Here is a 10,744-nt window from a genome sequence, read left to right as displayed (position 1 = left end):
CACTGTTATGTCGTTTTCCTCCTCTTTGTTGCCGCAAGGCAGTGTTCGACAACGCTGGCACAATCGTGTAATTATTTGCAAATCGTTACGGTTCGTCTGTGATCGTGGGGAAAACGTATTAGCGCGGTTATTTTCTATTGGTAGCCGACTCAGGTTTGTATCAACAGAAGGGCTGTTTGAACTACTGTTTTCGCTCATTAGTTCAGAGCGAATTTTATTTATATTGATTGCTTTGATGCCTTTGATAATCAAAACATTTTTGTTTCACGCTCACTAAGTACTTCCTATGTGGTCTCGTCATAAGTCCTGTGTTCCTGAATACACTTTTCTGCGTGCTTTGATGTCACTGTCGCTTCGCCTCTTTCCTTTACATCCTTCTCAGACCCATCACATTCGGATGTTATAAATGTATGAGCCAGTTTTAAAAGACCAATGTCTTGCGCGAGTTTGCGTACGTCCTCTGGCAGTTCTCCGCAAGTCGATATAATACGGCTACATAAGTTAGCACAGTCGTGACCAAGTCGGTCAGAAATTTGTGCTCGTTTTTCCAAGGCTTTTCGCGCCTCTGCTATCCTTTGTACTTAGTTTTCACCATTTTTCTCTTCCTTTTTAATGTCTGATAACTTTTGGCTGAACTGCGTATTCATACTAGAAAATTTCTGGTCAAGTGTGTTAGTGGTCTGTTTTAGATCTGTATTATTACTCTCAGTTTAAACATCACCAACTAACGTATTCACTTTTTGGTTCTACCACGTTTTTCATCGAGATTGCCGACTATTGGTGCAAGAGCCTCGAGTTTTGAAGTTAATTTTGTATCCAAGCTACTGATTTTGTTCGCTAATATTTCATATTGTCTGACCGTTCCCCGACAATTTCAGTACTTATCCCAGCAATTTCTGAATGAATGCTGGACATTTCTGAACTCGTTTTTAATCCTGCCTGCAGTATTTGGTTACCCTCTATCTCATTCCTGCCATTACGTATCTATCCACAGCACTCATTCTAGCGAGTTCGCTTCCATCGTTCAAAATTGAGTCGCGACAATTTTCATAGTCAGCTTCATTACTTCTGTCACCATTACTATCAATAACCTCACCCTCCAACATTGACTGAGGATCGGTCTCATCAACCGTAAGCCACGTATTATCCCTTAAATACACGAGTGTTTCACTAATAAAAGTAGAGTTAAATTGAATATTCTCATTACTTGGCAAATTACCGCCTTGTTGCGTATCATGATTGTCATCTCTTACTGGCCAATTTGTCGATACTTCGACATTATAATTTTCACTATTAGTAGTTATTTGTTGCTTGTTGTTGTGTTCCAGTTTTGACAAACACACACAATATCTCAATATATAAAGAATGCTAAATTCTTACAGAAAACTATTTTTTTGTAACTTTATAAGTTATTTCTTGCTCACAAGATGGTACGTAAATGTTGTATTATTACGTATCAAACACTACAAGAATACACATTACAAGGTTGTACTTAGTTGCTTGTTACAAAGGTTGGCAAACTGAACAAAGGGTGGGGATCGTGGCGGACTTGCTCTCACGTGTATAAAATTCAACAATGCTCTTGATGCTACCTTGAAAGTTGGCTTGTTCACGTTTCCCCTTAATTCGGAATTTTGTAATTTCCACTATATTTGGATGGATTAAATGTGTCTTGTTCCCAATAATTATTGTATTATTTGTAGGCTAATTATTGGGGAAAAGGATTTGGAAATAAGGGGATTCTTATTTAAAAGCGGTAAATGATTTTTAAGATTATTCTGGAATAAATTATTGGATCATTGAGGGAGTTTCGGTTATTCTAACAGTCACCGTAGCTAATAAAAAAAAGCTGAACATTAATATTCCAATAAGAATACATAGATATAAAAATAAAAAAATGTTCTTATGTCCTTTCCTGAAATAATTGCTTATCCTTTACCAACGCTGCGGTGAATCGTCGGTGTTTCCCTCCATTATTACTGGTGTCTTTGTAGGTTCTCACGATCGTTCAAAATTGTTACAATGGGTTTTCATAGTCTGATAAATAAATATCCAGACAACTTTTAAAAACTGTCCTGAATATATTTGCACACACAACCTTCATAACGTTAATAAGACGTGGCGTGAGTACACATGTGTCTAGTCTCTTGTACATCTCGACAGTCAGCTACTAATTAATTAGTGCATGCTGGATTGCTCATTAATAATCATCTCTGGCCCCACTATCTTTCGTCGTTGTCACGGATGGTATCCCTATCTCGCAGTCAGAGAACGTGGCTTTTAATCAACTTTAAAGAATTATCGCCACAACCATATTATGGAAATTGAGCAAGAACAACCCATTAACATTGATTAAATTTCGACAAAATTTGCTGGAACTAAATATTTCAGCTCATTACACTTGACCACAGGATACTGCCAAGTTTTATTAGATCCATATTTCCGAAACTACACAGTCTATATGTTTAAAGGCAAGTGTTTTCGATTTCTGCTTCATTTTGGTTTACGAGTGTTTATGTAAAGAGTTTTACCTGGTACAATATTTTTCCTTCTACATCTACAGCTACATGATTACTCTGAAATTCACACTTAAGTGACTGACAGAGGGCACATCAAACCACTTTAACACTATTCCTCTACTGCTCCACTTCTTAACAGCCCACAGGAAACACAAACACTTAACTCTTTCCAAGCCAGCGCACATGTCTCTTATTTTATTACAATAATAATTTCTCCCAATGCAGGTAGGTGTCAACAAAATACTGGTACATTTGGAGGAGACCACTGAAGATTGAAATTTTATGGAAAGCTCTCGGCATAAAGAAAAATGCCTTTGTTTTAATGACTGCCACCCCAACTTGTATATCATGTCCATGATATCCTTTCCCCTATTTTGTAGTCTAAAAGGACAAAGAAGACAGAAATTATTTTAAATAACTTTCCTCACTCTAATACAGGAATTACTACCAGTGAAGCTTCAGGTGAGCAAGAAGAGTGCGAACCTATGCCAAAGAACATGTGTTGGTGATCACTAGGGAAGTAATTGGGGTAGTTGTTTATGAAAACCTGAACAAAAATCTAATAGCTGTGTTACCATATGAATTGAAAAAAAAGCAGCAAAGCTCATAAAATTACAAAATAAATTTTCACGTAAATAAAATAGAAACTTCCACATGGGAAAAATATATTAAAAACAAAGATTCAAAGACTTACCAAGCGGGAAAGCGCCGGTAGATAGGCACAATAAATAAAACACACAAACACACACACACACACACAGAATTTCGAGCTTTTGCAACCGGCGGCTGCTTCGTCAGGAAAGAGGGAAGGAAAAGGAAAGATGAAAGGATGTGGGTTTTAAGGGAGAGGGTAAGGAGTCATTCCAATCCCGGGAGCGGAAAGACTTACCTTAGGGGGAAGAAAGGATAGGTATATACTCGCGCGCGCACACACACACACACACACACACACACACACACACACATATATCCATCCATACATACACAGACAAGCAGAAATAGGTCTGCTAGTGGAAGGACTGAAAACAAACATTACAAACCTTTGTGATACAAGAATCAGTTTTTAAGAAGATATTAGGACTATTCAATGCTGGAGACTTAAAGAAGTGCCCAGCCAATGACAATGAAAATAACACAGGACAAAATGTAGATTCTGCCCTTGTACAAGGACATGTGCGGAATAAGGAAGCTGATATCCTCCTGGACTCTGGTTGCAGTGCAAACACAATCAGTGAGGAACTTTATAGAAGGACAACGAGTATTCTAGACCCTGTGTTCTCTGTAACTAGTCTATATATCAAATATGTGACTAGAAGGTGGAATATAAGAATGAAAAATGATGCTTACCACCAGTACAAAAAGGAGATTTTATTAGTAGAAACCATTTCTAGTCAAACCACAGATGAAAGCTGCTTTGATTCTTGGATATGACTGGATGACTCAGTAGGTGTGTTAATGTGATAAGAGTTTTGTTGTTTTTAAGGGAATAGTTGATGGTATTACAATTCCATTGATTTTACATTAGTGGCACAATAATTTTCTGCCAAAGTGGAATGAACAGCACTGAAACAGGTGGAATTGGGCAATGAAGTATAATAAATGCACATAGCTGTAACAAATTTTCTTTCTTGTCTACATGAAAGCATATAAGATAAGCCACATAAGGTAAAAAGACTTAAAGGGACAGAGACCGCTTGTGAGTCTGTTTTGAGAAATAATTGTTAATATAGATTGAGAAAGCCTTACCACATGATAATTCATGTAGCAAAGCAAATTTATTATTATTTATGAAATAAAAGGGAGCTGACCAAAGAAGCTATCCTTTTGCATTTTAGGTACAGTAGGTGTTAGTAGGGTACTATCCAGTTACAAGGAGTGGCCTCGGGATGTAGTAAATATTAACTGTGTTGTGATAACTTAGTGAGGAAGCAAGTATAATGGGGAGTAAGAAGTTTGCCTTGTTTCAGTGCAGTATAGTATATTCTCCTCTCCTCTGGTTTGCTATGACAGGAATAAAAGTGTGTGCCTATACGAATAACTGAAATACACATTATTTACCTAGAGATTTGTTTTATATTTGTATTCGTATTTCTTTATTGGTCCTGTAAATTGTGGTTAGGTACATATTTTGCACAAACGATGTAGGACAAGTCAGGTTGGTACAGTATATACATCATCATACACATTGTTATTTTGAAAGGATAAATAATTAAAAATTATTCAATACATGTTGAATATTGATGACAAATTTAATATAATAAAATAAAATGATAGACTTATTAAGAATATTTGAGCAATTACACTACACTTTTCTGGTACTCTAAAAACTCGGAAACAGAATAGAAGCAGTGATGAAGCAAGTACTCTTTCAGTCTCACTTTAAACTTTTGTAAATTTTGCATATGTTTCAAATACGATGGCATGTGATTTTACAGCATTATTGCCAGTATGATACCCTCCTCTCTTACAAATGTTTGTACTTCTTTATTGACATGCAAGTAACGTTTCAGCCTAGTATCATGAGGGTGGTAATCACATTTATACTTGAAGATATTTCCATCTTTTAAAATACTTCCTTTTGTGAAATTTAATATTTCATACATATATAAGCAAGGAAGAGGCAGTATACTGAGATTTTTAAATATTGGTCTACAGGAGTCTCTGTACTTAGCATGGTTTATTATTTTAACAATCTTTTTCTGTAGCCTAAATGTTTTGTTTGTACCTACAGAGTTCCCCCAAAAGATAAAGCCATACATCAGCAATGACTGAATATTGCTATGGTACATTGTGATCACAGACGCACGGCTTGTATTTTGTGCGAGGATTCTTACTGCGTACGTAAGTGTGTTTAGCTTTTTATTTACATGGTTAAGATGTGTCTCCCATTTTAGGTTTTGCTGTATATGTATACCTAAACATTTTGTGTCGCTCACAGATGAGATAGTTTTTCCATCCATTTTAAAAATCGGTCTAGCAGGATGAAGTTTCTGTAAATTGTGAAAATTGACTGTCACTGTTCTTTCATTATTTATTATTAGCTTGTTTGTTCTGAACCATTGTGTCAAATTTTGTATTATACCTGTAGCTGTTTTTATAGCCTTTCCTCATCACGTGATTTGATTAGGATATTTGTGTCATCTGCAAAAAGTACTGTTGTCCCTTTAGTTATTTTTTCTGACAAATCATTAACATAAAGGATTAAAAGAATTGGCCCAAGGACTGACCCATGAGGAACTCCATGTTTAATGTTTTGTGCATTACTGTAAAAATTACAAATTTTTGTGTGTTTATGTCTTTGTATTTTATTTGAGTGATCTGTTGACGGTCATGAAGGTAGGAATGTATCCACTTGTTTGGCAGGCCTCGTATTCCATAATTACCTAGCTTCTGCAACAGAGAATTATGATCAATTACATCGAAGGCTTTACTAAGGTCAAGAAATATGCCAGACACATGTTGCTTATCATCTACTGCAGTTAGAATTTCATTTAAGAAGGTATAAATAGCTGACTGTGTTGATCTGTCAGTTCTGAATCCGTGTTGCGCATCATTTATTATGTTTTCTTTATTTAAAAAGGCTGTCAGCCTTCTAAGCAATAGTTTTTCAAGAATTTTACCAAAACCTGACAATACTGATACAGGTCTATAGTTTGCAGCTTCATGTTTGTCCCCTTTCTTTTACAGTGGTGACACTTTTGTCATTTTCAGATTTTTCGGGAATATACCACTCACGAATGATGAATTGAAAATATCTGTTAGTGGTTCTATGATAGATGTTACACTTGCTTTGATGATAATATCTGGTATTTCATCATATTATAAAAGGTACGCAATTCATGAAACCTGAACCTATCTGATGCATGTGAAGCATGTAATTCTATACTAGCACTCAGCTTGTGTCCAACACCATCCTGTATCCATCTGTCTCATCTCTGTTAGAGTGATCAATACTATGCACAGATGCACGGTACCCTGTCCTACCTGTCACCTTGCTTTGCTGTTTGAATGAAGTGTCTAGTATAATTTAAAACAACAGTTCATTTATGTTAAAATGCAGCAAAAAGTATGTCGCTATGATTTATGTTGGGTTTTCTGCACTGGCAATGTAGCATTTCAAACTATACAGCAACCAGTATGTTCAACTGTAATGAGCCACCCTACTACCAAGATAACATATGTGGGCTAACATATGAGACAATTTTAAAGTTTTCCTTGAACATTTGAAGTATATCCGAAACGTGGTTGAAACCACACATATCCTCTGCATCTATTCATCTCCCAGGGTACACATTTCTTAGGGCAGACAGATCAAAAAAGCGAGGTGGCGGGGTCGGCGCATATATACGAACAGATCTCAAAGCGAAAGTCTTATGTACGTCAAATCCTGCTGAAGAAAAAGAGGCTGAATTCATGTTCATTGAAATAAATATACAAAGTCAGAAATTCTTGACTGGCGTCGTGTACAAGCCGCCAAAAATAAGCTCAATGAGTTCCTTCCAGTCGGAATTACATTCACTTCAGTGTCAATACGAACATGTCATCGTAATGGGTGACTTGAACATAGACCTGCTAAGAGACACTCCCTCCGCAATAAACCTAAGAAGATTGTTTAGTTGCAATAGCATGAACATTCTTCCATTACAACCTACACACCATACGGCGCACAGTCATACTCTTATAGACGTGATCGCAACGAAACAGACTGACAGAGTAAGAGATGTTGGTCAATCATCGGCCCCTGGCCTCTCAGCACATGATGTAATATTCCTGGCCTACTCTGTGCAGCCCCCAAGGATCAAATCGCGTTACATAACTTGTAGGAACATGAAACGTATTGACCTTGACGCTCTAACAGCCGATTGCTCAGAAATCTCATGGCATCAAATAATCAGAGAACCTACAATCGACGGCAAAATTAATGAACTTGGTGATAAACTCACTGCCCTCTATGACAAACATGCACCTGTGCGCACAGTCCGTGTAAGAAAATCTCCTGCTCCATGGCTGACAGCTGAATTACATCCAATGATGACTAATAGGGATGCTGCCCACAGGCGTTTCAAGGCAGACCCGAAACTCGAGCGTTTCGAAGAATATAGAAAGCTACGGAACAGAGTGAAACAATGCATTCGCAATGCCAAAATCAGGCACGCTCGCTCCCTTGTATGCAGCGATCTGACACCCACGACTCTATGGAAGAATCTCCGTAGCTTGGGGGTCGGAAAGGCAAAATCGGAAACTACTTTTCATGTGTCAGCTAACGAATTAAATGAATTCTTCTCTGCACCTCTGAATACCAGCACGGCTGATAATTACCGTCCACAAGAATCCCCAAACAGGATAACTAACAACGATACCTTCCATCTAAAACATGTAACAACAAATACGGCAAGAAAAGCAATAATGAGAATCTCTTCTGATGCAATAGGCAACGACAGTATCGGTATAACCATGATTAAGAATGTTGCTGATATCTTAGTACCTGTCTTAACTGACATATTTAATTTTTCCCTCGTGAACGGAATATACCCCACTGCATGGAAAAGAAGCATAATTCGACCCATCCCTAAGATCGAAAGCCCGCAACTGCCTAGTGATTACCGATCAATTAGCATACTGCTTGCTGTTTCCAAAGCACTTGAATATATTGTTTATGACCAAATCACTGAACATTTGCATGAATTCAGTCTATATGACAAATTTCAATCCGGTTTCCGTAAACATCACAGCACAAACACTGCTCTAAATAAAGTAACTGATGACCTGAAATATGCCATCGACAATTGAAAGGCAACAATATTGACGCTACTGGACTTCAGCAAAGCTTTTGACACTGTCAACTTTGACATATTACTCAGAAAAATGCAACAGCTTAATTTCTCTGATAGTGCAATGAGATGGTTTGAAAGCTACTTAAAAGACAGACAGCAATGTGTTGTCTGCGCAAATGAAAAATCTTACTGGAAACATGTTTCTTCGGGAGTGCCACAAGGATCAGTCTTAGGACCACTTTTGTTTTCTTTATATGTCAACGATATTTCGTCGGTTTTGTCCTCCTGTAAACATCATTTCTATGTCGACGACCTCCAGCTCTACCTAAGCGTCAGATCTGAAGACGTAAACACTGCAATCGCTCTGATGAATGATAATCTGTCTTCAGTAGTGACTTGGGCGAAAAACCTGGGGCTTAAATTAAATGCAAAAAAGACGCAAGTAATCTTAATAGCCCATCAGAAATTAATAAGTTCAGATTTCCGCGAACGGCTACCTCCTATTCTGCTCGAAGATACTCCAATACCATATCAGAAAACAGTGAAGAACTTGGGTGTAACTTTGGACGAGCATCTCAACTGGGCAGAGAATACAGTCGCAGTGTGCCGAAAGACGTCTGCTTGTCTCTATGCTCTCAAAAAGTTTCGGAACATATTCCCACAGGACTTGAAACGCCAGCTCGTGCAAGCACTCGTTCTACCGAACCTCCACTATTGTGATGTGATTCAACAAGGCATGAGTAGTGAAAACAAAAGACGGCTAGAGCTAACCATGAATGCCTGTGTGCGTTACACCTGCAACATTCGCCGTTATGATCATGTTAGTGCTTCATACTCCGAGCTAGGGTGCCTGCGGCCGGACAAACTGCGTGACTACCACACTCTATGTCTACTTCACCGACTCCTCATCGCGCAAGCACCCCAGTACCTAGCCTCAGAGATTAAAAACCTGTCATGCCATCATAATCGAAACACGAGGTCACTCTTATCTGGTATCCTAACTGTGCCCACTCACAAAACAAAAACTTTTGCAAACTCCTTCTCAGTTGCCGCTGTCCGCCTCTGGAACAAACTGCCCCTTAACTTGAGGAAAATTCAATCTCCTGTTGCTTTTAAGAAGAAGTTGAAGCATTTCCTACTATCATCCGCATAAAATTCTCCACAAAATTAATGTGCAAGGCCAATCCTCTCATCTGTCAAACAGCAAACCTAGCGTCTCCTATCTTGCTCTTGCTCCTGAGATGCCTTCCTCTTCATCTATCTCTATTAGCCACGCAGTCTCCTTTTCCTTTATATTTTCCTTAATTATGTTTCATCATGTCTCTCTATTCTTCTCCTCCCTTCACCATGAGTCTCCCTCATACTCCCTGCTGCCAGCACTCCTATCTAAAATCTTTCTCTTCAATAATGTATTCTTCGAGGTGTACCTTTCTAATTGTTTATCTCACTTTTTGTATTAGATGTAGTTTAACATGCCTACTAAAACATATGACTGTAAAATAAGTAGAATGCCTGGTTAGATGTAAGAGAGGGCCTGATGGCCCTAATCTTGCCAGGTTAAATAAATAAATAAATAAATAAATAAATAAATAAATAAATAAGTGCTTATCAATTTATCATAACTTATTACATTGTCATTTTGTTACTGCGAGTACTGAAGGATACATTCAATAAGTTTATCTATCATTAAGACTACAAGATAACATTGCAATGGATATTTAGCTGAAAAGAAGAAATATTGATATTTTCTTCTTCTTTTTTTTTGTTACTATAATCTATTTTCATCATGAATCAAATAACTGTCTATGGTGAAAAGTTAGCTGCCATAGCAAGAGAAATCTAGCAGCCACCATGTTATATCACCAGTGTACCAAGGCTGCCACCAGAGGGAATTTCTATTTTACAATTAATAAGCAGCAGTATCACTGCCAAAGAATCATAATTAAAAAAGTAAAGAGATTTTGTACAAAAAGGGTGTCAAATATTATTTTACAAGATGAAAGCCATTGTAGTAGATGGCGATGTAATTCATACCATGTAAAGAAGGACTATAATTTTCTTTCACTTCTTGTCTTATATTTCCCAGGGGTGGTTCACTAAAGGTGAAGTCTTGTAACCACATTGTGGGAAACTTATTTGCAAATGGTGTGGGCTTAATAATTTTTTAAATGAGCCACAATTTTAATATTTGTAATTTTTCAAGCTGGGGAGATAACTGAAGTACCCATATTATGGAATCATTTGAATTTGTACTTTGTAATGGTTGCCATGAAACCTAATCCACAACTGAACTAACATGTCACAACTGGACATAATATTAGTTTGTTAATCGTTTACACTATGTGATTAAAAGTATCTGGGCACCCCCAAAAACATACATTTTTCATATTATTTTAATTTTGCTGCCACTTACTGCCAGGTATTCCATATCAGCGACCTCAGTAGTCATTA

Source organism: Schistocerca gregaria, chromosome 2 (assembly GCF_023897955.1).
Source record: "Schistocerca gregaria isolate iqSchGreg1 chromosome 2, iqSchGreg1.2, whole genome shotgun sequence".
NCBI classification, from domain to species: Eukaryota; Metazoa; Arthropoda; class Insecta; order Orthoptera; family Acrididae; genus Schistocerca; species Schistocerca gregaria.
Note: the sequence above shows the minus strand (reverse complement) of the source record.